Source organism: Pagrus major, chromosome 9 (genome assembly GCF_040436345.1).
Source record: "Pagrus major chromosome 9, Pma_NU_1.0".
In the NCBI taxonomy this organism is placed as follows: Eukaryota; Metazoa; Chordata; class Actinopteri; order Spariformes; family Sparidae; genus Pagrus; species Pagrus major.
In genome coordinates this window covers 23,225,588-23,253,162 of record NC_133223.1, presented here as the reverse complement: position 1 = coordinate 23,253,162, position 27,575 = coordinate 23,225,588, and the positions used below count along the sequence as shown (strand labels likewise).

At 39.5% G+C, this 27,575-nt stretch overlaps 1 protein-coding gene across 1 annotated transcript in view; it reads left to right on the top strand.

Moving 5' to 3' along the window:
- epha6 (eph receptor A6) overlaps positions 1–27,575 on the top strand; it is a 136,189-nt gene that overhangs the window by 59,871 nt on the left and 48,743 nt on the right.

Sequence of the window (27,575 nt, the reverse complement as noted above, 5' to 3'; positions counted from 1 at the left end):
ATTTAGGTGACTGGCATCTATGGGACTGCTGGGCCTTGGCGGAGGTATGCACTCTACTGAGTGCCATTCTAGTTGATCATGACGTCATTGAAATGTTCCACACTTTCCTAATCCTTGTGTGTCTTTTGTAAAGGGAAAGTTTACATACTTTGCTAACTACACAATCTTTCCTGTCGTCGTGGTATGTATCCTGTGATGCAGCAGAGAAAGACAGGCCTATATTTGTGTCAGAATAACATTACAGTTAATATTCCTCTAGTGCTTTTATTTTTACTTAACTGCAGCTCTAAGCCAAGGAGAGAGGTTGTCTCTGCCTACCTACCTGCTCCGAATAAGGTTTTTATGCTGAAAGGCCCGTATTTCCTCTGGGACGTGGTTTGATGCGGAGAACGTTTATGCTTTTAATTTGTGATTTGCAAACACTGTGCTTTCTGTTTTTCTACCTCCTCCCTCTCCTATCCTCCCCTGACTCTTCCCCCCTTTTTTTCCTATTCATTGTTTGTCCTTCTCTCTCTCTCTCTCTCTCTCTCTCTCTATCTCTCTCTCCTCTTTCCAAACATTTTTCTTTCTTCTTTCTTCTCTCCTCCCTTCTTTCTCTCCTTCCCTTCATCCCCGTGTTGCTGTGGGAGTCCGGAAGAAATACATTTTCTCATACAGCCAAAACACATTAAATGCATTATTCTATGTCACTGGGGACAGCTCAAGCCTTTACAGGTAACTCAATGGTACACGCAGCCTTTTTATTTCATTAGGATGCCCAGTTTAGCACATAGTCATGGCAGGTCCCCGAGCTGTACACAAGACCCATTTCATCACTAATATACCCAGCTGCAGCTCTTTAAAATGCTCAAGGGAGGAAGGAGATTCCTGGCCATCAGCCAGCCATAAACAGCCTGATGATGTATTTCACCAATATCACCTTGACAGAAATGAGAGTTTGGTTGGTGTCATTCAGGTGCCATTCGATCGAGGTTATTGATCACATACCTGGTTGTAATTAGTGTGTGTAATTTACATGGCTAGTGGTGGTTTTAGATCCTCTACTTAAGTATAAGTATAAATACCATGGTTAAAAAAAACACTCTTTGTTTCAACACATCATTATGAAGTAAATGCAGTAACTCCAAAATAATGACACCGCTGGCATTTAGATAAACCTCGCTTTCATTTTGCAATTATGATTGCCGACGGGCACGAAATCTTCTGGGAAAATGAAGGCTGACTGGCGATGTAGTAAGGCTGGCAGCTTGGCACCATTTCTATCTGCTTTCATGTCTCCATCGTAGACTAAATGAAACAATAAACTCACACTTTGTTCTGTGTTGTTGGTTGTTGTTACTCTGAGGAAAACAGAAACAATCCAGTTGTCAACAGCAATACTTGGAAATAGTACAAAAGTGGAATCAGCATCATGTTTTCATTATGTAGAAACACACACGCTACTTCAGCTCTTCATATATTTTGAATGTAAAATCTTAATCAGAGCAACTAAAGCTGTCAATAAGTCTTTCTGAAATGCAGTGTAGTAGAAGTATAAAGAAGCAGTAAATGTTCTTATTTACATTTCAATCACTGCAGGAAGTTATTAATGTTAGCAAGTAATGAACAAACAAATCCTTCTTGAACCAGTTCTACACTGTTAAGAGGTGTGTACAGCCTAGCTGTTTCTAGGTGAACGTACAGTACGTATTTCACACTTGAAAATCTGACTTTATTATGTGAAACTTTTTGTTCATGTGTCAAAAAAAACAACCCAATCACTTGTGAAAATGTCCACGTCAGATGTGACATTATTTTGTTTTCACATGTTAAAATTTTTGTTTGCTTGAAAAAAAGCCAATCACGTCTGGAATTGTGTGAAAATATCTACTTCACATGTGAAGGTGCACATTTCACTTGATTTGTTTTCCACATGTTGAATTTCTGATCCACACATGGCAAAAAAGCCAATCACTTGTGATTGTTTGACATTTACACGTGAAAATTATACCTCATACGTGAATAAAGTCAATCACTGTGACATCATTTTCTTTCTTTCACATTAAAATGTAATTTTACATGTGAAAATAGCCAGTTTCATGAGGAAGTATTCCGTTTACACTTTAAATTGTGATTTTAACAGGTGAAAAGGCATTTTTGACATTTTGTAAGGGAAACTTCTCACCTTCTCAGCTTTTGTATATTACAAAACTAACTGGATGTGGAGCCATCGCACCCCTAAACTCAGCGACAAAATCTCCCTCTATTGTGAAGAAGTGCAGCTTTGCCCTAGAGTGCTCGTTGCTGAGATCATTAAGAACCACTGAAGAGCCGAATGCTCGACTCACCGCGGGCTGTAGTTCCTGTACATACTCGACACTTCCTCTGCATACAGAACTGCTTCCCGTATGCAGAATCGTTCTCGCCCTATAGTGTCAAACACTCCGTGCTTGTTGTTTTTTGGCCAGATGTTGTGTTACAGTGTTGTTGATAGACTACATGTACCAGTTCTGTGTTTTCTTGTGTTGGTACAGATTCTTTTATCTCCAATTAATTCTTTGACTGCTTTGCTAATGATGCAGTGTGTTGAGTAACTCTGTTCTCCACATTTCCAACCTTGTTCTTCACCATACAGTCTAACTTCTAATTTTCACACCTCAGCTAGCAGCTAATTTCAAAGGATTTGTGACTGAGGTGGAGATTAACATATAAGACCCGCTGCTTCTGTTGTGGATGGAGGCGGATGATGCACGCATACAGATTGCCCACACAGTACCAATTACTCCACTTGAAAATCATTGTTTCTAGTTTTAATTTTTTTTTTACAGTATTGCACTTTTTTCCATATAGAGCTTAACATATAATTATTTACAGATTAGGGCAGTGAGTGTACTGCATCAGTCACTTAAACTCCAGCGCATGTCTATTTGTGTGAAATGTACTGAATGTAAGGAGCTTCGTTATTAACAGTGTTGGCTCGATAAATCATTCTTGACTGTCTCTCTTTGGCCAGGTCTTGAGTTAGCCCATGGATAAAGATTGTTTGCTGTGTGGAGAAGTTACAGGAAAGGGAGAAACCGAAATGTTAATCCTGCAACAAAATTGTACAGCTGTGCTTTATGAGAATGCTGTATGGATTATAGTATTATAATACTATCAACACCATGCCACTCAGCAGCGTGGTACTGTATAGGCATAAGGAAAGGGCAGTGATGAGCTTAGTCTTATACTGCAAATCCTAAATTAGATACCTTCTTCCAACACTGTTTCAGCTAGAGAAATAATTCAGCCACCTCCCCTGTCTGAGCTCCCTGACTTCAGAGAAACCGGCTTGTTGCTGCACAGTCGCTGGTATGAACTCCACCATTTCTTGGGAAATGAACGAGACCAGTGAATCAAACTGGACAAATACATGTGATGTATAAAGAGACACACAATTGCTCAAATGTAGACGTAACAGACTGGATTTTACAGTCCAGTGAAACCTGCTCATTACAAAGACAACTTTCCCAGTCTATCACCCAAACTGCTGGAATGTCCACAGTGTACCTGTAGATGGAAGCCCCTTTGTTGTTTTTCATCTTAATCATTCTCTGCAATTAATTTAAAAAATATTTCTTTAAACAAAATGTTCTTGTAAACTCAAAAGTCATACTTGAGTAAAAGTAAAGATATTACTTTGGTTAAAGTGAAAATCACCCATATACTTGAGGAAAAAGTCTTAAATTGTCTGATATTAAATGTGCTTAAGTATCAAAAGTAGTTTTCTGTCAATAAATGTACTCAAGTATCAAATGTACAAGTAAAAGTAAATATATTGAACAAATATACAGTATATAGTGTGTATAGTGGAGTGAAAGTATAGAGAAGCAGAAAATGGAAATACTCTAGTGAGGTACAAGCACCCAAGGTACAGTATTTGAGTAAATGTACTTAAAATGTAGTTAAATTGTATCATACTTTATACTTTCACTCCGCTACATTTACCAGGCAAATATCATACTTTTTACTCCACTATATCAATTCAGTAACTTAAGTTACTAGTTACTACTACTTAGATTACATGCGGCATCAGAGCCGGAAAAAAACACAGATTCTCATGATCAGAAATATGTTGAATCTATCTGATCACCAGTCGACCCATAATATACAGTGTATACATACATGTAAGTATATGCATACTTTACTTTTACTTATACTTTTGATAATTAAGAACATTTAAGATCAGATACTTTAAGACTTTTACTCTAATGCTATTCGTATGGGTGACTTTGACCTTTACCAAAGTAATATTTTAACATGATATCTTTACTTTTACTCAAGCATGACTGTGTGGTACTTTTATGATCACTGTGTATATGTTAGAGTCCTACAAACACTGACTACCAGCAGCAGTAAGATGACACTGGAAGCAGAATGTGGTCATTAAACCTTTTTAAAAAAACACTGCAGTTTTTACATTAAAGTGTTCATAAGGTCAGCATATTCAATTCATAGATAACCATGCAACCCTTCTCAGGAAAAGCAAAACTTGCACACTGCAGTGATCGGTTTTCCTGCGACTGCAGTGATATGCATACATACAAACTCTTTTGCACATATGCATCCCAAGACACATCGACGTAAACCTCTCCGTGATTGGATTGTCTGGGAAGGAAGCACAGGAAATTCTAACACCATTAGCATAGCGTCGCCATCAGCAGAAATGAGACAGCCATGTGAATTTCTGTGTGTTGTGAGGAATATTTAGAGTCTCCTGTAATATTGTACGCTAGCCATAGATAAATTAGACTTTGTCATTAAAATGCAGATGGCCGTTTTGGTAAATGCTTTGTGCCAGTGAGGTTAATATGTGATTTGTTGTGCCTATGATGGGCTGGCTTGGGACAACACACACACACACACGCACACACACACACAGTACTGTACACATGCATGAGTGGCGTAGAAAAGCTAAGGCCTATGATAATTTCCTGTCAGGCATAACCTTTTCAATATTTTGTGATTCATACAGTGAAGCTCATCTGATGTATGCACAAGCATCAATCTTTCGAACGTACACACACACATGCACACATAGACTGAGACTCTGTGTGTGGAGAATTATAAAGAATAAGGATTAACAGCAGGGGAGTGTCTTGGCCTGGAGTAAATCCCCTCATATTTGGAGAAATGTGGAAAGAGTCGGGGGAAATTATGTGTGCGTTTGCAGTTGCCGGAGTCGGCACCAGGAACGTGGCGCTGGCGTGATCTGGCAGACTTAGAAGTTCACTGTGAGCTTTAGTGGCGGGGGAAGTTCACATTCGCCAGAGGGGTCTTTTTTTACAGCTTAATAGAAACTGTGAAGGCCATCAACAGCAGGCAGAAACAGGAGAAATCACAACCTCCCACAAGCTGCACCTAAGAAAAAAATCTCCTGATCCTACCCCAATCTACTGCATATTCACTCTTCTCCCAAACATCACACAAAAGGCGTAATTGCCCAAGTGCTGCCTTGCTCAAGGGAGGCTTGGGTGCCACCCCAAAGTAGGTGACTGGGTCAGGAAGAAGGGAGAAGAGCCGGAGGCAGCTGGAGGACAAGTAGCAGCTGGATGAGGATGTGGAAGGTTAAGTGAACAGAAGAGAAGTGAAATGAGGGAGTAAGCCTGAGAGGTAAATAGACAGAGAGAGAGAGAGAGAGAAGTGCTGTGAATGTGGAGAGCAGAGAGAAGAGCAGGACAGAGACGGATGAAGTGACAGAGGAAAAGAAGAGGGTGAAAGAACAGAGAAAATGAGAAGCGCAGTATGAGAAGATGATTGAGTGAGAAGGGGATCGAGAGAGCAAAGAAGTGGGTGACAGGATGAAAAAGAGGGTAAATTAGCCGACAAGAAATGTGGGCAGAGGATAAAGAGAGAGCGGGGGAAGAGACGCAGACACACACAGACATCTGGGCACTTGTGTGTGAACACTGTGAAAACTGTTCGCCTCGATGGAGTATTCGATTCAAGTGACCATCCCAACTATTGCAAGTTATTAACTTCGACTATTCATATTCGGTAAAAATGCACTCATACCGAAACACAGACCGAGAGAAGTACATAGACTCCAGACTCATTTTGTCAGCTTGGTCTTGTAGGTCCTTCTCCCTGCATTGCCTGAAAAGTAGAAATATACTTCAGCATGATGCGAGTTGTGACAGCACCACCACACAGATGCCTCAACACCTCTTGTTTAAAATGTACCTTACATTTCATTCTACAGAGGTGTCTAGTTTTCTGACCACTGATTGTCTTCGTTAAGTCGTGATGAAATGCTTTTAGTTCATTATAACACAAAAAAGCATGCAAAAAATACCAAGAATCCTTTTTCTAAATGAAAGTTACATGAACTAGAACTGTTATGTTATGTGACTTGTAATACATATACCTTCTGTCTAGACCAGGCATAAAGGATAAATTCACCCAGAAATTAAAATGAGGTCGTGATCTACTCACCCTAATGCTGACATTTCTGGACCTTCAAAGCTAAACACAGCTGAGGACTTGTTTTAAACATTAAAATAATAATCATAATAAAATGGCTCCAAACAGCTTGTTTGGCGGAATCTCCCGAAGCCCCAACATCCCAAATCGATTTGAAAAAAACGTTATTTCAACCTTTCACACATGAGTTGCTACAGACCCACTTCAGACGGGGTGCACGCTAACACTCTTAGCTTTGCAGCTACAGTGAAGATTTCAACTTTATTGGCCATATGTGAGCGGATTGTAGCAGAGGTGAAAAAATGAGACCTCTCCCGTCCCTCTCAGTTTCCTATCAAAGTCTGTGGACAGCTCGTTGAAGTTGTTTAATGCTGCTGAACTGTGGATTTCTTTGTGAAGGACTCGAGTTTCCACGACAGTCCATAGGATGTGACTTTATGCACATTCTCAAGTGCCTCGTCTCCGCTATCAGAGAGCAACAGCAGCTAACCTTAGTTTAGAAATGGAGTCCACTAACATAAAGTAACAACCGGCTTCCAGCTCAACACAGAAGTTCGACATGGCCCTTTTAAGTTGACTGAAAAGTTCAGGTTAGCTTCTTTTTGTTCACTCAGTGTGTGTGTGTTTGCTATACATGTGTACTAAGATTCTGTAAATTAAACCAAACATGCATTAGGATGAAAGCTGAGATGTACAGCAACGTGCGTTTACAGCACATGGACAGGGCAGTTTCAGAAATAATCGGCCGATTTCATAATGCGATCTCGGAAATAAGCGGTGAGAGGGGGTGGACAGGTGGATGACTACAGAAAGAGGAAAAAGGAGGAGAAGGAAGAGGATGAAGAGGAGGAGGAGAGGAAATGGCCTAGAAACAGGAGAGTTGCTTTAATCACAGGAAGCAGCTGGGTAATTGTGTATGTCACTGAAAGCAATCAGAGACAGATCGGCTTCTCAGTTGCGGCGACACATCAGAAACATTCTTGCAGCAACTTGAGAGGCTCTAATCAGGCAGTCTTTTGTAGATGAAAAGCCGGTGGGTTAAAACTAACAATCTCGGATCTGCATGATGATATGGAACAACGTGGGAGGAGTGCTGCTCATTGACTTGGCATTGACTGCGAGTGTCCAGATCATTTTCATGTGTTTCACTCACCTGGAGGCAGATGTGGAAACTGTGCAGCCTGAGATCCATCGAACAAAACCGGAGTTTGTGTGAGAGCGTGCTCGTAACTTCGGGGTTAATGTGATTATTGTTATACAACTGAATGAAAGCACACAATCAAGCCTGTACATAACTGGCATACTGCTCTTGATGGGTTTAATTGTTCATGAAGCTGATTGCCTTGGCTTTAACCATCACTACCTTTATCATCTTCGTCCGTCGTCTACTGTAGCCCGTTAACGGTGCGAACCACACAGATATGCCGACGCCGTGCATAATCTAAAGACTTCGACAAAATCTAAATTGATTTGAGAATGTGCTTACCCGGCAATGCAAGCTCACTACACCTTGCACACACAGAGTTTGGAGTTAATGGTGTGCAGATTAGTGTGAAGTAATGAGGGATTAATGAAAATGATGATTCGATGATAAACCTGAAGATGTTGGTGCAAAAGGCGCAGGGATGCAACCCGCTACAACAGACCTTATCCACACTTTGTGGCTCATAATGTATTTGTCAGTATCATCTGTAGTATTATCAAGATATAATTTAGTGTCATGGCAACATCTTCCATTGCGCATAGATCACTACAATTACACTGAATTCATTTTTAAATTTTGTGGCAGGTGGCAACTAGTACTATTAGGCACTTAACCCCTGGCTACTATGACAAAGCGAGAATGGAAAGAAAGACATAGTATGGGGAGCGCTTGCTAATTTTAAAGACGTTGGCAGCGACACAATGCAGATGTCTTGCCAGTATCTTCCCAATTAGCGAACGTTCCCCATACAACCCCCTATGTGTGCTATCTGGGTATAACATATGTAACAATGTAGTAAATCCAATTATTTTGTCATGTGGAATACTGTTCAGTTACTCCATTAAGCAACCCAGTAAACACAATAAATGCCATTGGACTTTTCTGCAAACCACAGATATATAAACTCTTTTATGTTTTATATCATACAGATACGTTATGTTTCTTCATGTAATGTACAAATTGAATGTATCTGTGGTTTCCAGCAATGTACAATGTCAACAATGCCAATATCTCTGTTTGAAATGATCTTGCAGCATCTCACAATGCCTTCACTACAAAATTGTTTTCACTGCCCCCATTAATTACCGTTTTATCTTTTATGAGCACTGGCACCACAAATGTGTCCACGTTATAGCTTCTACATTCCTGGACCGGGATAACGCTGAGCCAAAATCATTAAGTTCTCCGTGATATGAGTAATGCTTGTTTTCTTCTTCAGACTTATTGCTCTTTTACTATAATGTCTGTAAAAAGTAAATGAGCTGAAATCTAATTTGTGTCTCTTGCTTTGCTATTTCTTTTTTCAGTCACACATTTGCTCCTCGTGCTTTGACAAATATACTTTCACGCACATTTTAAAAGATGTGCTGACATATTGAGAAGTGGAGACTATTACAAAGGCAACAGTCCATGAAACAAAACTGAATCAAACAAGAGGGTTGGAGGGGATGGTTTTGGGGGAGGCTTCCAAGCCAGTGACCCCAGTTCAAGCCTGTGTTTCAACATTTGTAATCACGGTACCATTGGATTTTTTAAGGAGACATCTGGACAATTTCCAGCTGTCAAGTATTTTAAGCCAAAACACGATCTTTTCCCAACCCTAACCAAGTGTTTTTTGTGCCTAAACCTAACCAGCTCATAAGCGCAGCGTTGTCACAAGATCAAATTGAAAAATGAACCTAAAGAAACATGTCCGTGGTTTGCAAAAACATACATTGCCAACATTTATTCTGTCAAGTGGGAATATGTTCAGATAGATTAGTTTATATGGATTTGTTTTTTTAACAACTTGAGGTTTATTTAGTTCAATAGACAGGCACATTTTTTTAGAATACAAATAATCTAATCTAAAAGTTAAAGTCATGCCAGAGAATCTTGTTTTGAAATAAATGATTATTGTCAGTGACAAAACCAATCAAACACCAATACATGTCAAACCTTGATAGAATCAAGTATGCAAAACTGTCCAAGTCAGATTGTGTACAGGAGCACCTCTGGCCCACCTTGATCTGCGATGGCCCTCTGCCACGCCGGGAGCCAGCACCAGCGTGATTATACAGCAGTGGCTATAAATGAATAGTGTGTGTTAAACTCCTGGCCTTTCTCAGCCACCGTACCCCTCCCAGGCAGCCCTCTCCCGGCATCGCGCCACGCTCTAACTAACTATGACAAATTAGCCCCACACTTAATTACTAGCCTGGGAAAATCACAATGATGTTTATTAGGCGCGGCATCACAAAGCGGTGTGTCCGTGCCCCGAGACCAAAGCATCGTGCCGGAGAAACACTAATAATAACAACAGCCATACAAATTGGCTGAGTGGAATGACCGGGGGCCCCGAGGCACCGGCCGGGGTGGAGTGAGAGGGGGAAGGTGACTTTCTGTGGATGAATCAATACTGTTCTCCGCCGCGCTGCTGTGCTGAGCTCCGGCTACCATTGTGGATATGCCTGGAATCTATTCTGTGTGTGAGTGTGTGTGTTTGTGTCAATGGGTTAGATTTAGCTGTGGTCCTTACTCCATTATGGGTTAATAGGAAAAAGGAGCGGCTGATGAAAAATGCTGAATATATCACATTAGAGGAGAAGTTTTTTTTTCTCCCTTGACATACAGCTTTATGGGCATGTGTATCTTGGGGGTCTTCTGTCTGATAAAGATTAAGTATGTATGTATATATGTGTGTGTGTGTGTGTGTGTGTGTGTGTGTGTGCGTGTGTGTGACCACACCTGGGCTGGTGGCATGGCCTTGTGGAGGGAGCAGTCGTAAATAGATCCTCCATGCTTGCTGGCTTATTAACACTTGATTTATCCGCCTCTCTGTAAGGAATGCGCGCCCTTGGTACCCGAGCCCAGAGATCGGCCCCAGGGGGCCCCAATTACCCAGTGCCATGTGTGTACGTGAAGGTGTGTCAAGGCAGTAGTTTGCATCGGATGTCGCGTGTGTGTGCACGAGTCTTATGTTGCCTTATACATCAATAGAACTATTCAGTATCAGGGTCATCTCCATCATCACTCTCTCTCTCACACACACTCACACACACACTGTTCCTATGCCACCTGTGGAGGGAGATACAGGCGGGAACAAAAGGATGGGATAAATTTATTGGACAGCTTTCTGCCTCTCAGTGATTTATCAGAGTGTTTATCCTGCTGATGTGCCTTTATCTTTTTTTCTCTTTTCTTCCCCCGTCTCTCCCTCATCGTTCTTTCCCTCCCATACTTTTACATTAAGGCGATGTGTATGTGTGTATTTGAATTGAGCGTGTTCATCATAATAACTACTGACACTATATGGCGTTATATTTTCCTGTGTTAATGCAGCTGCATGGCATTGATTTACCAACGTTTAAAGGCTTTATCTCATTTTATTCATAATGTTTGGCTTACTTCCCTCGTGCCTTTCAAGGATGTTTCCTCTATAATCTTATCTGTAAAATGTCATGTTGATCAGATGTGTGTTTTTATCTCCCCCGTCTGATCTTTTTGTCTTGCGAAAGGAATATTTCATATATTTCTTGCTATCTTGTTCATCTTTTTTCATCATCTTGTCATCATGTCAATAGTTTGATTATTTAGTGCAGTAAATTGTGAAGAAAGTGTGTGAGGCAATTGATGTTTCTGCAAACCACAGATATGTAAATTTTTTTAAACATTTCTTTATGATGGATCCTCACATTTCATGAGGTTAAATCACTGATGTGATCTGGACAGATTTAGGCACAAAAGTCAATTGGTTAACGTTAGAAAATGACCATGTTTTGGCTCAGAATAACTGTTTTGGTCGCACCAAACACGGCTGGAGATGTTCCGATTTCTCATTAAAAATATCAGATTTTTGTCACCATCAACACAGCTGGAAATTATCCTAAGATCTCCTTAAAATAGTATATAGTATACTATAGTATTACAAATTTTGAAACGCATTTTCAAACTAGTCACTGGCTTGGCAGCCCTCTTACCTGTATCCCCACCATCATCCCCTCCACCTCCCGACAGTCAGGTCATAAACATGTCAATTTGGTACTTAGGCTGTGTCATGTACAAATGTAAACATATCAGTGGTTTGCAGAAACATTCATTTACATTTTTTCCTGGGAACTGGGTTGAAAGATGTTTTTTTAATATAATGTTCAGGTATTGTTCTGGTCCTTGCCTGGGGACATGTTCCACTTAAAGGTGCAGTATGTAAGAATTGGCCACCTGTCAAATGTTTACCCCTACAAACAAGGGTCAACATCTCACCAGAGTAACCGCTAGCAATACGGCTAAGTGGACCTATTTGATAATGGCTGCTACAGTTAGCGGCAGCTAGTGGTCATATTAGCTGACTCCGGCTGCACCAGGAGCTCTTACTACCGGAGGAGTGTTGGGGTAGTTCATTAGCAGGCTGTCACCTCTTGAGGTACAAACTGGATAGGGACTAACTGGGTAGCATGCTAACTTAAAGAGATATCTCTGCAACGCAATACACAATGTCTTTGACATGATGTCAGAAGTGTTTTTATTTTAGTTGATTTTAAATGTGAGTAAAACCAAAATTCTTATACACAAACATATTGTGCCTTTTATATACAATTACAAAAAATATTATTGTTCTTTCTAAATAACCCTGTCTTACATGAGATATCACATGATTGTTTTTATTAATGAATAGAATAAATGATTTTTTGTGTTCTTGTGTAAGTGTAGTTGAATGTTTGGACATTAAACAGATCATAGGAATTTACTTCACATGTTTTTTCAGTTTGATCACATTAGATTTATCCGCCTCTCTGTAAGGAGGCGTGAATCTAATCATCACATTAGATTGTTAGATCTTTGTTCAGCTCCACATGATCTGTGAAACAGTGCTAAAAATGATCAGTGAAGTCAAGTGCAAGATTAAAAACTCACAATGCTCCATGAAAATGTTACCTGAGAGAAAATAAGTGTATCAACACTTTGCAGCATCAAGAGTTTGCACCAAAAAATGTATTTCACAAAATGAGAGCTTTACAAAAAAACGATCATCCCTGTGACTCCTATCTAACAATAATTTGTGAGGGTGGTTTCACACTTAGACGTGGAACTTAACTCTCTGTTATAACATGAAGGTTGTGGGAGAATGTGATGAACAATGATTAGAAATCTGGTATCGTATGTTCGTCATGCAAAGCGTGAAAGATTACACCTCTGTGCTTCTGTTGCTGCTCGAAGGTAACATCAACAAGCAGCTGCACACCTCCCACTCGCTTCAGGTTCACCCTCAGTCTGAAACCCCCACATGTATTTGATCATTAATTTAAATTCAAGTAATATAACTTCAATTAATTCATATAATTAATTCATATTCACTTCACTTCAGCTCTGGTCCAGTATTGTGAAGAATTGCCATTCCAGAACAAAAAACAACCGATTCAATAATTATGTGTGAAACTATCATCACTCTCATTTCTCAGCAGCTTAAAAAATGTGTTAATTTGTTTGTCATGTTCGTGATGATCCTTTGGGAAATGATGGAGAAATTACATCTGCTCTCGTTTGCATCACCCTTTGCATTCTGAACCTGCCTGCTCCCGCTGCACAGTGGAAGGCTCTGTACTCCTAACTGCGTTGAAGACATAATTCATCTTTGCTCAATTGACAAATGCTCATTATATGTTAGAGAAAATACTTTAATTAACTGGTACATATGAGTCCCTATACAGTGAAATGTCTGCTAATGATGACTCATAATAAACAGTGACCACACAACTAGCTCAAACAGGCAGTTTACTTCCGTTATACAGCGCTAAGAAATGTAAATCGTATTTTAACTTACCTCTGTTTTTGGTCTACACCAACTCCTGAGAAAAGTGTCTGGCTCTTCAGCTGCTTTTCTATACTATTCTATACTATACTTCTGCTATAGCTGCGTTTCCACCTCAGTATGTTCCTAAATGCCAGATCTGCTCTGCGTTTCCACTGCTAACAGCAGTATTAAGTAGGCAGGGTTGTTACTGGCCAGCTCCGGGGGACTCCTTATCCAGCAATTTGAAAACAACAGGGGAGACTTGACTTTAACTCCACCTTTTAGTATCGGATAAGTGTGCTTGGTACCTCAACAGCAGGGTGACGAAAAAACAGGACGGCAAAGGGCATTTATTTTTGTACCATCATCACTGTTTGACCATGGAAACGCAAAAATAACTATTCTAATGTGTAAGGAACTAAACAGAAGCGGACTGTTTGGTGGAAACGAGGCTTGTGTTAACAGCTGTAAGCTAACCAAACTGTAGGCCACAAGACCAAAACAATGAGCTGAAAGAGCCTAAAAGAGCTCTAGTGGAAGAGTAGAGTCGGGTGATGATTTCCAGTGAGCTTGTCACTTTGAGCCACACATTTAACACACAAGTATCTGGTGTTAATGGGAGAAAATGATTATACATGTCTTACCATTAGATGCTGACAAAATAATATTATTTATATAATAGATTATTCATGGGTCAAGTTCAGTCTAGGACCTGATATTTTGAACTCTCTCCAGTGCTCCTTAACTTTTGCATTTAAACTGATAAGCAGGAGGTAACCTTTCATTTTCCCAGATCCATCTTTCCAACAGAAGAACGATTTGCATGCTGTGGAAGTTATAAGTGTTCGGCGTAACAACCCTCTAACTCCAGTGTTGTGGTTTCCGTGTGGTGTTTTTCCGCCCTATCCACCCCCACGTGAGCGGCTTCAGCACCCAGGGGTGACTGATCCCATCACACACCCACCCACCAATTCACTACGCTGGCCTCCCAACAGTCCTCATCTCTCCATCTTCACACTCGTTCTTTTCTCTCAAACACTGGGGATGAATACAGAGCAGAGCAGAGCAGGCTTCAGCTGACTTATTGGAAATAATGACGCATTTGCTGTTGTTGCTTTGTTCTCAAATTTATTTGAACATAAAGTACACAGAAGATATTCCCCCACTGTAGTCGACCTTGTGTGTGTACAGTTTGCGTTCTTTTTGAAGTAATGATTTAAAGACTAATCATGCTGGAACAGCGAGCTGTGTTGTCAGATGAAAGGGAGATGTACACAACTTATGGATAGTTAAATCTTTTATGATGTGAGTGTTTGGTTGGGATGTATTCAAGCTTGTAGGCATTTGAGCTTGTGCGTATACAACACACCAGAACGATGTGTTTTTGTTTGCATTATTAGCACTACATTATAATTATACACCAGTGTAGACTGAGGCATGCTATAAAACAGGTTGGTAATTGTAGTTTTCCGACAAACTAACTTCAAAATTCATTCTTGACCTCGATAATAGTAGTTTGACAAAATAACCCCATCTCAAGTTCAACCCATTATCTCTCCGAGCAGCTTTTGAGCTAATCACAAAATGTTAATTAATAGATGGAGTTTGATATAAATATAAAGATGGATCTATTAACATGCAAGAGTAATGGTAATGTGTTACATTTTTATTCATTTGGTCACAGTCTCAGTGTTGGGCAAGTTACTTCAGTGTGTCTAGAGTAATGCAATTTTAAAAAAAGCTGGCAGCTGTGAGCAGAGCCCAAAGCCTCTGGAGGAATAAACACCTGAAGTTGAGGAGAGCATGGAGTTTATGTTTTAAACCAAAAGCCTTCACTTTCACAAAGACACTTCCTTCCTCATTTTCTGATCTGATCTGATGTAACCTGGTTATAGCAACGTATGAAATGCACTTATACCTGAAAATAATGGATTTCTCTGGGTTTGACCATCCTTCAAAACATTTAGGATACTCTATGTACACAACTCATTGAAATATATGACAAAGGCTGCGTTGATTTTAGACATTTTAATGTGGAAATGTTTCATATTATATCTTGAAGCCAACATGGATAAGAATCCATTATCTGTGAAATGTTTACTTAACTTTACTTTCACAATCTTCCTCTGCTTTCCCAGTAGTGTAGAAGCAAATTATGTAATCACCCTTAACTGCGCCGAGGTTCCCCACACTTGAACTAATTACAAAAGCACAGTATGGATTCAGTTCACCCCTGCAGGAGTGCTCCGGTGGCCGAGGTGTGTAGACGCAAATGTTATCTCAACATCCCTGGATTCATTCCAGCTCAGGACACTTGTATATGTATTCATATATTCATGTATATACAGTACAGTACATATCATTCTCATGACATACAGAACGTGCAATCAGGATGCCTCTAGGCATATACATGTACATGTACTGTATCTCGTGCAGCTCAGTTGAATTTTCCTGGGTATTTTTTTTTTGGTTCATTGATTTACATGTCATTATTAGAACCCATGGATGACCGTTTGACAGCAAACCCACACACACTGTACTGCAAACCCACAAACCCTGCTTTTTAACAAGGAGGAGAATAGAAAGCTATAGTGCATATTTTATAGAATATTTAAAGCTGGGGGTGAATAGATCAACTCCAAGGATATTCAAACCCACTCTCGGTGTGTCATGTCTCCTACTTATCTTCTTCCAAAGGAATGACATGACGATACTTCCTCAAACCTCTCATCATTACTGAGGATAGCAGATGGACGTTACTACTTACTTTTTATCTACTTTAAAATGTGGTGATTTCAATTGAGTATTTCTAAATAAATGACAGATTTACTTTACCCACTGCAGCTTTTAGATTATATATTATACTCAACGTTTAATTCAAAACTTAATCACACATATTTCCGTTACTGTAGTTGCTCACTGTGCTCATACAATTTTGATCTTATAGCTAAACTGTATTAAAATCAGCTTCATCTTTCTGTGGATGTCCTGCAGTAGTGGGTAAATTGTAAATGACTGACAAACATAACTCAGTGTAGCTAACTGGATGCCAGCGAATCAAAGGGGCTCTCGTGCTTTGGAGTAAAAATACATGCTTCTTTGAAGGTGTTCACCCTTAGTGCACCTCTGCCCTCTGACTGGACCTCCCCTCTGTGTCCGTCTGTCTACTGTATAACTACAGTATCTCTGTCTGCTCCCCAGTCTGTAATCACGAGAGCCACCTTTGAAGTGGGACGCAAATAGATGAAAGGGAATGGGAATAAAGGAAGACGGTTTTCAGCAAAGGTGTGGACGGTGGAGGCAAAGGAAGATGAGATGACTCTCTATCACCTTTGTGCTGTCGGATGAGAGTTCATTTAGAATACAAATATCGCCCATAAAACACAAACACAATCGGTAGAATAAATGTTGGCAGGGTACATTTCTGCAAGCCACAGACTATGTTTCAACTTTATGTTGCTTCTTTATGTTAGTTTTAATTTTCGGTTTAATGTTGCGACAACACTGTGCTGATGATCTGGTTAGGTTTAATGAAAAAACACAGAAAACATCATGTTTTGGCTTAAAACATGGTTTTGTTGCCACAAACACAGTTGGAAACTGTCTCAATTCCTCCTTAAAATTACCACTGTTAATTGTGCGTTATTATGTATACTATACCTAATATTACATATTTATATCTAATATTACATCTTTCATGACAAAACTTGTATTTATACAGCCTATTAAAGGAATTTATACAGAATAAAGTAGCATTTTATATTACAGAAACACAATAATTACACAGTAAAACACTGTCAAAGAGTGAAGTCCTCAATAACAGCGAGGACACACACACACACACACACACACACATAAACAATGGGCCCAGACTGTTTTCAAGACGCATTATTAAACTCCACATAGAAACTGTTCTGTCCATGAACCCATTGATTTAAGGCCGCATTCAGCTCCTTTGGTTTAGTTATGTTGTTCAAGTTTGAATAAAGAACCAAAAACAGTCAAGAAAGTAAGAACATTAAACATTAATTAGCAGAAGTGGTGCTTGACCCTATTCCCATAACTACCCATTTATGTAACTTGGTATTTGAAGCTTTCATAATCCACAGATGAGTTTATACCACATAAATTCTTTCTGATATCTTCTTTAGTTTTTCAACACATTGCTGTGATGTTTAGAGCAAGTGCGGATATTTCACTTCACTGTTGAGGGCGACAATAAACTACAATACAATAAATTCCTGAAGGAGACACTAAAGGTGCTGCCAAAAGTACTGTGATACTAAACCATGCAGAGGAAACACTGATTATTTGAGAGATAACGTCAGGATTGTACAGGCATGTTAAAAGACGCAGCTGCTAAGTAGTAATATTTTGGCTGCGGGATGCATAGGATTCATAATAGGCAGAAAGAAATACAGTCATAACAGTCATAATGTCTTGCAGCCCAGTTATCAGGATAACATTTTAGCAATAAAGTTTCTGCACGTCATATCACGTTCACATTACATGTTAATAAACTGACTTTGGTTACGGGAGGTGAGGGAAGGTGTACATTTTTGGCGAGGGACTGCAGTGTTTCAACATTTGTTAATGTGACACCGATGGATATTTTAAAGGAGACCTCGGGACCTCTCAACAGAGCTTCAGCACAGCTTTGTGAAAAGAAATAAATGCATCTTATGTTTTGACTTTTGCAAAGTGGCTACTTAATATGATCAGCCAGCACTACGACTGCTCCACAGACAGACTGCAGGTTGATTGGCAGGGGACCAAACCCCACTGTGGGGCATATGGAGGGGTGAATCAATCAATCAAAGTGTTTCAGTTTAAATTATCATTTAATTCAAAATGATGTGTTTTCAATGATACAGGTTATTGAGGGGGTACATCTCTGTTCACCCCCTGTGATTTCCACCTATAGTTTAGATATATATACTTTTTGTGATATACTGTGTGTCTATTGGACTGTCTTTATGATGATAAGACATCAAGTCCTCCTACATCTTATATAAGTCACATTATATAAGCACTGATTCCATAATACTGGACAAACATGCTGTGTATCATCAAAATGAGGGCAGTTTGCTGACTTGGGAACCAGACAATTCAGACCTAATTAACTATTGCTGCCATGGTGATATTTATGATTAATAAAAGTATGTGCTATTCTCAATAATAACATCTGAGTTGTCAGAATATCATCATTCTGTAGGTTTAGCCAGTGAAGTAGACTTGGTAGCTGCAGCTCTTGTTGTGTAGCTATAAAATAGTTCATTTGAATTCATTCTGGTGTTGTCGCGGAAAAAAACAACCCGCTGAAATAGGTTACATGTTGTTTCATAACTTTAATTAATTAACCTGAACAAACAAAATATAAGTGTCCTGGTAACTCGTCGACTTTCCACAAAAGCTTATGTAGGTAAACCCACAATTTTGTCTGCGGCAGTTGAATAATGCTGTATTTGTAAAAAATTAGCATGATTGAGTGCTCTTGTCAGGGGAGACCGCTCTATGTATTAGGAGAGCAGAGTGCTGTGTTTGCAATTGTGCAAATAGCACGGTACACACACACATGCAGACACACACATGCATAAACAAGCGCACAACAGAAGGAAGGCTGTGTGAACAAAACCCTGCACCTGTAATGGAGTGATAATGCTGAGTAAGACAGACACACACTTTTCCACACATGCACACACACACAGACATAATGACTACAGCTCCATCAAACTGGCTTTGGCTGTAGAGTAGTGACCTAAATGGGTTGAGATTGCAGCATCATTGGTGATTACCATTGAAAGCCTTGTGATATATAGCACCTATAAACAGTCTAATTCACACTGGAGCACAGAACTATGTGAAGGTATATGAGACAAATACTGTATATCCATCATTAAGAGACATCCCTGTGCACTCTGATACACAAAATAACATCAACAAGCCTTAAACTAACGGCAATTTATATTAAAGTGGAAGATACAAGTATATTGCCATGGCAATAATTGCCACAAAAGTGGCTCATTTTACTTTAGGCTGCCGGTCTGTCATATGCGGCTGATTTCTGTCAGCCCTACTGGTTAGTTTCAAAATCAGTTGCAGTTTTTTCACAAATAACATCATTTTGCACTTTTGTTCCTCACAGACGATTTAGTCTCTCTTGAGCTCAGTAAATTGCCTCAGATTGCTTAGAAAACACACATAAAGAACTTTTATTCAGAACAGTACGGTAACGCAAATGCTGAGAAATGCTGCTGATTGGTATTCAACCGAATAAGATTCACATTTGTTCGCTGGGGATGCATTTGTGGGCATGTTGTTAAACACATGGAAATAAATGACATGAAACCAATAACATTTCAGACAAAAGAAAGTCAAGAAGTATGTGTGTTCATGGGTTGAAACTGCGCTCAGTAGAATCTGACAAAGTGAATTTACTTTAAAAAATTTGACTAAACCGATTACCTCAAAATTACCGAGTAGACTAAGTAGTTTAAGTTGTTAAAACTCTGGAGTTTCCTGACTTTTTTAAAGTGAAGTCAACTATAAATTTCCTCAATGCAATTATCATATTCATTCAGTAATACTGATGTATATGTTTGCGTATCACGAATATATTATGATAGCTATGTTTCATGTTATGTATATTGTGAAATAATGATTGTAGCAGTGTATTTGTTGTCATGTTTTTATAAATGTGGAAAAATATAACAAAATTAATAACATTTCAGACAAACGGAAGTGAAGAAGTCTCTGTGCTCATGCATAAAAAACACTGGTAAATTGTTAATAAGCAAAAAATAATTGTTATGTGTATCGTTATATGATGCTTGTAGCTGTTGAATGAAAGGGGACCAAGGGTTATGCCTTGGGGTGCTCCACATGTGATTTTGGTTCTCTCTGACATTATTACTATAGAGTTTTGCCTAATCAGAAACAGTGCTACTACTATTACTGCTACACAGCTAACGCACTATTTACATTCTACTACAGATTCTGTGATATTTAAGAAAAAATGCATACAAGGGTTTGCTACATTTAGCCTTTCACTTCTTGCCACAGCACGCCACTACGAATACCACGTGTAAGTATGACCTTATTATGGTATAGGAGAGTTTTTTGGAGAGTTTAGCACTCAGTTTAAGATGAATTGTGAAGACATTGCACTATAAGAGCCTCTAGCTTTCAGATCTATTCATAACTATTTTAATAACTATCCAATTACAGGTTTAGCTTTAACATTTGAAATTTATCCAGTTAGCTCTCAAATGTAGTGCAGGCCTGTTCCTCTGAAGGACTTTAGAGACTAACGTACAATGAGAGAGCAGGGAAAGTTGAGAAATGAGGAAGTTCAGCAAAACACCTGATTAGCACTTCAGTCATAAAGTATTAGGGGAGTAAAGCAGCTTTGGTGAGGGCTCTTTGCCAGAATTTTGGATTTGAAATCAAAATCTGACTATGAGGTGGAAGCGCTGATTTCTCTGGAGTCACTGATGAAAAGAAGAGACAAAAGGAATTGGACAGAAACTCAGCCAAAGCTTTGTTTACTGGTTTATTTAAGTTAGTTTGGTTTGTGGAGAAACTTCTTTAAAGTGACCCTTAGACATGTGCGTTTATTTCCATTAAGACGCCTCATGCATTATTGATTCTCACACTGTTAACACATTAGAGCCTGCTGATGTCCAGGTGTCTGAATATATTTCTCCAAGTCTCACGGAGGAAGCACATCTATTAGTTCTTGTATGTGTGTGTGGACATTAAATGCCCATCTATTAGGCTATTTACCACGTGGTCGCCAGGTGTGTGTGTGTGCGTGTGTGTGTATGTGTGCAACAGAACCACAGATGGATGACACACATAACTCACACACACATGCTCGGCTGGCAGTAAATCCCCACAGACTCCAGAGTCCTGTTTCCAGAAGGTTTTCCTGTCAAAGTGTCCTTGAGTAAGACAGTCAACCTCTGCCTGGTCACTCATAAGTCAGATAAGAACCTCTGCAAGATTAATAAAGAAATTATGTGAATATTCTTGTAAATAGCTGCGTAAAACCAGCACATAGTGCTGTCAAGTAATTTTATCTCCTCTTCAGGCTGCTCGGGGAGAGACAGGAATTTTCTACTCAGTGTTCACCTCTATCGTACATTTCTCTCTCAAGCACAGCAGCCTGATTAGAAAATGTTGCAGCAGTAATCAGTTATCACGCCACACACAGAAGATGATTCTTCGCCTCTGATTCTTGATTTCATGGCAAATTTCAGGATTATCTTATTTATGTATCTTAATACAATTATTAATTTACAACCTTAAAAATATTTTACAAACCCCAATAATACCAACTTTGAGTAGTAGTTAGGTTGAGTGCAGGCACCTTACTTCTTGAAAAAAGTAGAGTGTGATCATTACAGAAGTAACTTCATGTTATTGTTGTGTTAATAATGTTTTCATGGAGAAAAGAAAGTTAAATGCTGTTACAGAGAGTTCAATGTCAGAGTCAGTTGAGATGTGTCGATCTGAACCTTTTGTCCTTAGTTGTCAGGTGTACGTCATACTGGATATCTTTGGTTGTATGTCTCTGTTCAAGAGTAGCCCGGCTAATATTGCTTATAAATTCCCCTTGAGATTTATGTTCAGATAATGACAAGAGCATTGCATGATGTGTTGTATGTGTAACAACACTTTTAACGGTATTGCAGCCATGACTTGCGTTAGCAGTTTGTTGTCTGTAAGCAACGACCAACATCACCCCTGTCCTGTAGGCTATATTTCAACAAAACTGAGCCTTTAAATTGATTTTTCTCTTCAGCTCTCTTAGTTGATTCTTGAGGGAGACTTTTCTCGAACCATCTTTGAAGGTTTCAACTAAATGAGCTTCGAGGAAGCGCCGCACAACTCTGAAACGAAACGTGTCCAATCCAGCTGTCTCGGAAAATATCTTGAGGGTTTTATCCACCAATAGCCAAGGGACAGAGAGATGTGTTGAGGGGGTTGATGGACAGAAAAAAACATGACATTTGAGAAAAGAGAGACAGGAGTAAAAGACGAGTGAGGATGACAGTCCCTTGTGTGATTAGAGCCCTCGAGAGAGATGAAGAGATGGAGACAGGAGATGGGAAGGTTACAATGAACAAAGCTGGTCTCCTTTTGACATGCTTGTATAAAATGTTTTGGATGCCAATAAAGTTGTGCGTTTGTCTGAAATACATGTAAACCTGTTACAAAATAATGTATTTTTTTGTTTTTTTGTGTTGCTCTTAATTTAAGTTTTTTTTTTTTTTTGCATATACTCCAAGGATGTCTGCTACAAAGTAACTTATCCATTTCAGACTGTGTGTATGCTTGCGTGTAACACTTGACATACTGAGACAATCAGAATCATGCAGCCCAAAGACCTAAATAAAAAAAATTATAATATCTATTATTTAACAAAAGTAGTGTATCAGCCCAGGAAATTACACAAACCCTTGCAGCGAGCTAGAATGAGTAAACAGAACAAAGTGCCTCCTTCCCCAAACACAGATATGTACACACACACACACACACACAAACCCCAAACAATTTCTCTTTCTTGCATCCTATTATTGTTACGACTGTAATGTATATTTGCCGCTGCAACAAGCCAATTTCCTCAAGGGAATCATTAAAGTTTCATCTTATAAGAAGAAGATTGCAAAGATTGGGTAGTAGAGATGAGTCAGGAATAGATACAACGTGAAGATGTCAGGTAGAGAGACACAGACGAAAACAGGGAGAGAGAGAGAGACAGTGTTTTAGATTCAGCGGTGCGTAGCGGTTACCAGCCCATGTTGTCATTGACAGGAAGTGAAGGGTACATGCCTTCCTCAAACCAGCTTATCCCGCTGACCTCGTGGGGGACAGTGTGTGTATGCATGTGTGTGTGTGTGTATGTAAGTGTTACAGAGAGAGGGGGAGAGACAGAGAAGTCCTGGCTTTCGCAGTCTCCCTCACCCTCCAGGGTCTGGAATGAATGATGCTCCCAGTGGCTCGGTTTCACCCCAGCGAACACACACACTGAGCTAATGGCAAAGCTGTGGGACGAGACCAGCGTGTGTGTGTCTGGTGTGTGTGGACTCTTGACAGTACTCAAAAGAGGGTGCACTAAATAAACTACTCATGTGCCTGTACTGTATGCACCAACAATCACTAGTATATATATTTTTTTGTAACCATATGTCCAGAATCATAAAAAAAACACACTTTTGAGCAAACGTACCTCGCTCCGCTTTACCAAAGGTGCAGAACTTCCTCAGACTTGGTCAGCCTCGTTGTCTCTCTGATATCAGCGTTACTATTTACAATCCAGTCACCAGAATAAATGTTAGCAATATAAGTTTCTACAAACCATGGAGACGTTGAAACATAATGTTTTTACAACTTTACTTTTCTTACATTTTAGCCCTTAGTTAGGGCTAGGAAAACATGATGTTTTAGCTTAAAATACCGGTTGCCAGGTTGTCACAAACATGGCTGGAGATGTTGCGACTTCCCATCAAAAATATCCAGTTTTTGTTGCCACAAAGATGACTCCTTAAAAAATATCTGGTGGTGTGACACTTACAAATGTTACAATGTTGTGGTCTCGCGTCAAAAAAATCCTGTGGTGTGACAATTACAAATGTTGAAACGCAGTCTTGGACTGCGGTCACTGGCTTGGCAGCCTTCTCGTCTGTAACTCCACCACCACCCCCTTTAACTCCCAACATGACAGTGAGGTCATTAACATGTAATGTGGACGTGATATGACACGATTTGTAGAAATGTCAATAACACTTACAAATGTGAACATATCCGTGGTTTGCAGAAACGTTAAATGCCAACATTTTATCCCAGCGACCGGGCTGGCTTCCAGAAGTGAATATCTTGTCCCAGTATCAATCTCAATTTCCTACAGGCTACATTAAACTTTCCTTACAAACATTTCTATTGATTCTAATTAGAATAATGAAATTTAATTAAAAATTAGATTAAGATATCTGTGTAACTCTTGCGTGTAAAGTAGAAGAGAAATTCTTACGTTGTTTTGGGCTATTTTCAGATCATTTGAATACACTGAGAAGAAATCTTGTAAGCTCAAACTCATACGGACATGATTCTAACAGCAGATTATTTGTTGCTGTAGATGAATTGGCCATGATTTTGTCATGACAATGACTTATTTGTCCCCCTCAGTCATGCATGGAGGCAGATGGACGCAGTCAGTCAGAGAGCAATGGGCAATCCACTTAAAGCCCAGTGTGTGAATATGTTTGAACCAGTGTGTGATTTTCAATGCAGCTGCTACTCTCTCCACTGTCCCAGAAGACTGTGGGGAATCGGCGCAGTGGTGGCACCTCTAAATGACTAACTCCCTGCAGACTGTTTCACCTTTTCGATCCACTCCCCACTGAGAAACAAAGTTCTGAATCCAGCATTTTGTAGTTTTGTCCTCACATGGATATATATAATATATAACCATCTGCAGAAAGCCCTTTGTTTAATTACCTCATCTCATCTCAGACACCTCTGCCTCTCCTTCAGTCCTCTGACTCTACTTCAGGCTTCTGACTTGAATTGTTCTTGTAGAGTGAAACACACCAACAAAACACCAAAAACTAATCTTACCAACCTGACAGAACCTTTCAATAACCTTGCATAGTTTCTGCATTCAATATGAAGGACAGGAACCTTTAAGCATTAAATATCCAATATAATGTTCATTTTCAGGTTATACCTCTGTTTTGAATGGCTACTATAGATATATACATGCTTTAATGTTAAAAAAAAACACATTTTTGCTCATGCTGTCCTTTCCTGCAGAACCTCTCTTCGCCCTCCGTATGAATGCTCCGTTTTAGCGCCTTTCTCTTTCAGGCCTCCATCACGAAAAGCCCAGTCTGCTTTGATTGGTCAGCTGTCACAGGCATGAGCAAGCACCGCCCACAGTGTTTCTGCATCGTGACTTAACAACCTTCAGGGCGTTCTGACGACTCATTTATTTCTGAATAAAGACTGTGTGCAATGGTCCATGGATTCAACAAGTTGATACTGTTATGGTATTTATAGAGCACCAACACTGTTTTTTAATTAAAGAAAAAATTGAAATTTCACTTTTTGTAATATGGGACCTTTACGCTTTACCAGACGCGAGTGCACAGTTGAGATTAGCAACAGTTTCAATCAATTTGGTGCGGCTGCTGGCGGACTTCTAATAGGCATGGAAGAGGAGGATATCATGCTAATGTACAGGACCAGCAAGAAAGGTGATGTTGTTCTAACATTAGATATTAAACTCACATTTGATTAAGTGCTCTGGTTCAGATGAGCTGACGGCATCACATTACAGCACTATAAGAAATTAGTGTCATGAAACCATGCGCATACTTAGTCAAAGTATTACCTGTGAGAAAAAAGCATATTAAACCCTATTTTGGGGCAAAATCACCAAACTTTTAAGTTGTTTTATCAGATTTGACTGGTGATTTTGATCATATAGTTTATGTGTGGTAACCACACACATAAACACACCCCATTGGTCCTTGTCTTGTTAGCTCGAAATAACTGCCTTGGGGGCGCTGCCTGGATGTCTGCCGAGTTGCAAGACTTGCCTACAAGAACTTTAGTTTTACTCACAACACCCACATACTAACCAGCCAACCAATGAAGAGTGAGGGGAAAACACAGGTTTAAATACACAGGAATAACTAACTAATGAAACTAATGTGAGGTGTACACAGAAAATAGGCGGGAAAAAGACAAAGACAGGAAGTGGAAAGTAAAAAGTATAATCTACAAAATAAAAAAGAAAACAGCTTAGCAGAAACCCAGATCGTGACAGCATTTATGTACAGTATATATTGATATCATAGAACAACATGAACGTCAATGGTGACAGAACCAACTGTGACACCTTCAATGTACAAAGTGTCCACTTCTCTAAGGGACATACCATAGTTTATGTAAAACCAAAAGCATAAGAGGGAAAAAATCCTCCATTTCAGTGTTTAACAGGAGCTGGATCAAACAGGAAATATTCATAGCAATCGAAGACTCTGTTCACGATGTAATTCTCTCATAAAATCTTTATTTGCTGGCTCTTTGCCAGGCCTGAGACCTCTATTATGAGAACAAAATAGTGCAACATCCAAACATTGTGGAATAATTAGACAGTATGATCTCAATTATTTCTATAAATACTTCCAAACAACACCTGCACAATTAATTTTGATGGACACTTTGGAAAACACTCGCATTAACGGTAGGAGTCTTATTTGCCCTACAACTTCACGGATTTAGGACAAGGACACAGTAAATAGGGCATGCAGTAGGTTACAGGCTGATGCAACTCGCTGAACAATGCAGAAAGTAAGACCCAAAGCATCTAAGACAGGATATAACAAGTAACACACAGCCTTGTACTAACTGTCCTCGGCACAGTATACCTAAAGGATAATAGGGGGGACCTGTTGTGAGAATAGGGAAATAAAGAACGAAGTACCAATAAAGTACCATTCTGTCTTTTCTGTAGCCACTTGTGTTTATGTATGAGTTATTGTATTTTTTTTTATGAACAGCACCTGTGTGTATTGACTAATTACATTTTCTCTTTTCATATTGTTATCCATGCTAGAAGGCAAATCAAACCTGCACTGTTACCTGTGAGGATTTGGGGATTTGGCTGCGATATTGTGCCTTGAAGATTAGCTTTTCTTGTCTGGATGTTTAAATATGAGAGTTAAAGCTCAGCTTATTGATCTGGGAGTTTGGGCTGGAGTGTGCCTAGCTTTACTGCATTCCCTTACATTTTTACTTCATCCTGTCGTTTTGTGCCTCGGCGAGGTGTTGCAGGGCTAGAATGCAGTCTTGCATCACATTCTAAAACATACTGATGCACGTCATTATTGTACATGAACGCAAATATGTACACAACAAAGCTGAAAGCACACACACACACACACACACACACACAGATAGATATAAGAATAACAGTTATTTTCAGATATAGAAGTACTCCTCTTTGTTGTTCAATCATTGCTGTCCCACCACACATGCATGCACACACATTCATAGGGATTTTTTGTTCAGAGACTGGAGGCAATGATGCGAAGTCGAGAACTATGATATAGATCCAGAGTGAGAGGAAGAAAGTCCATGAGTGTGTGT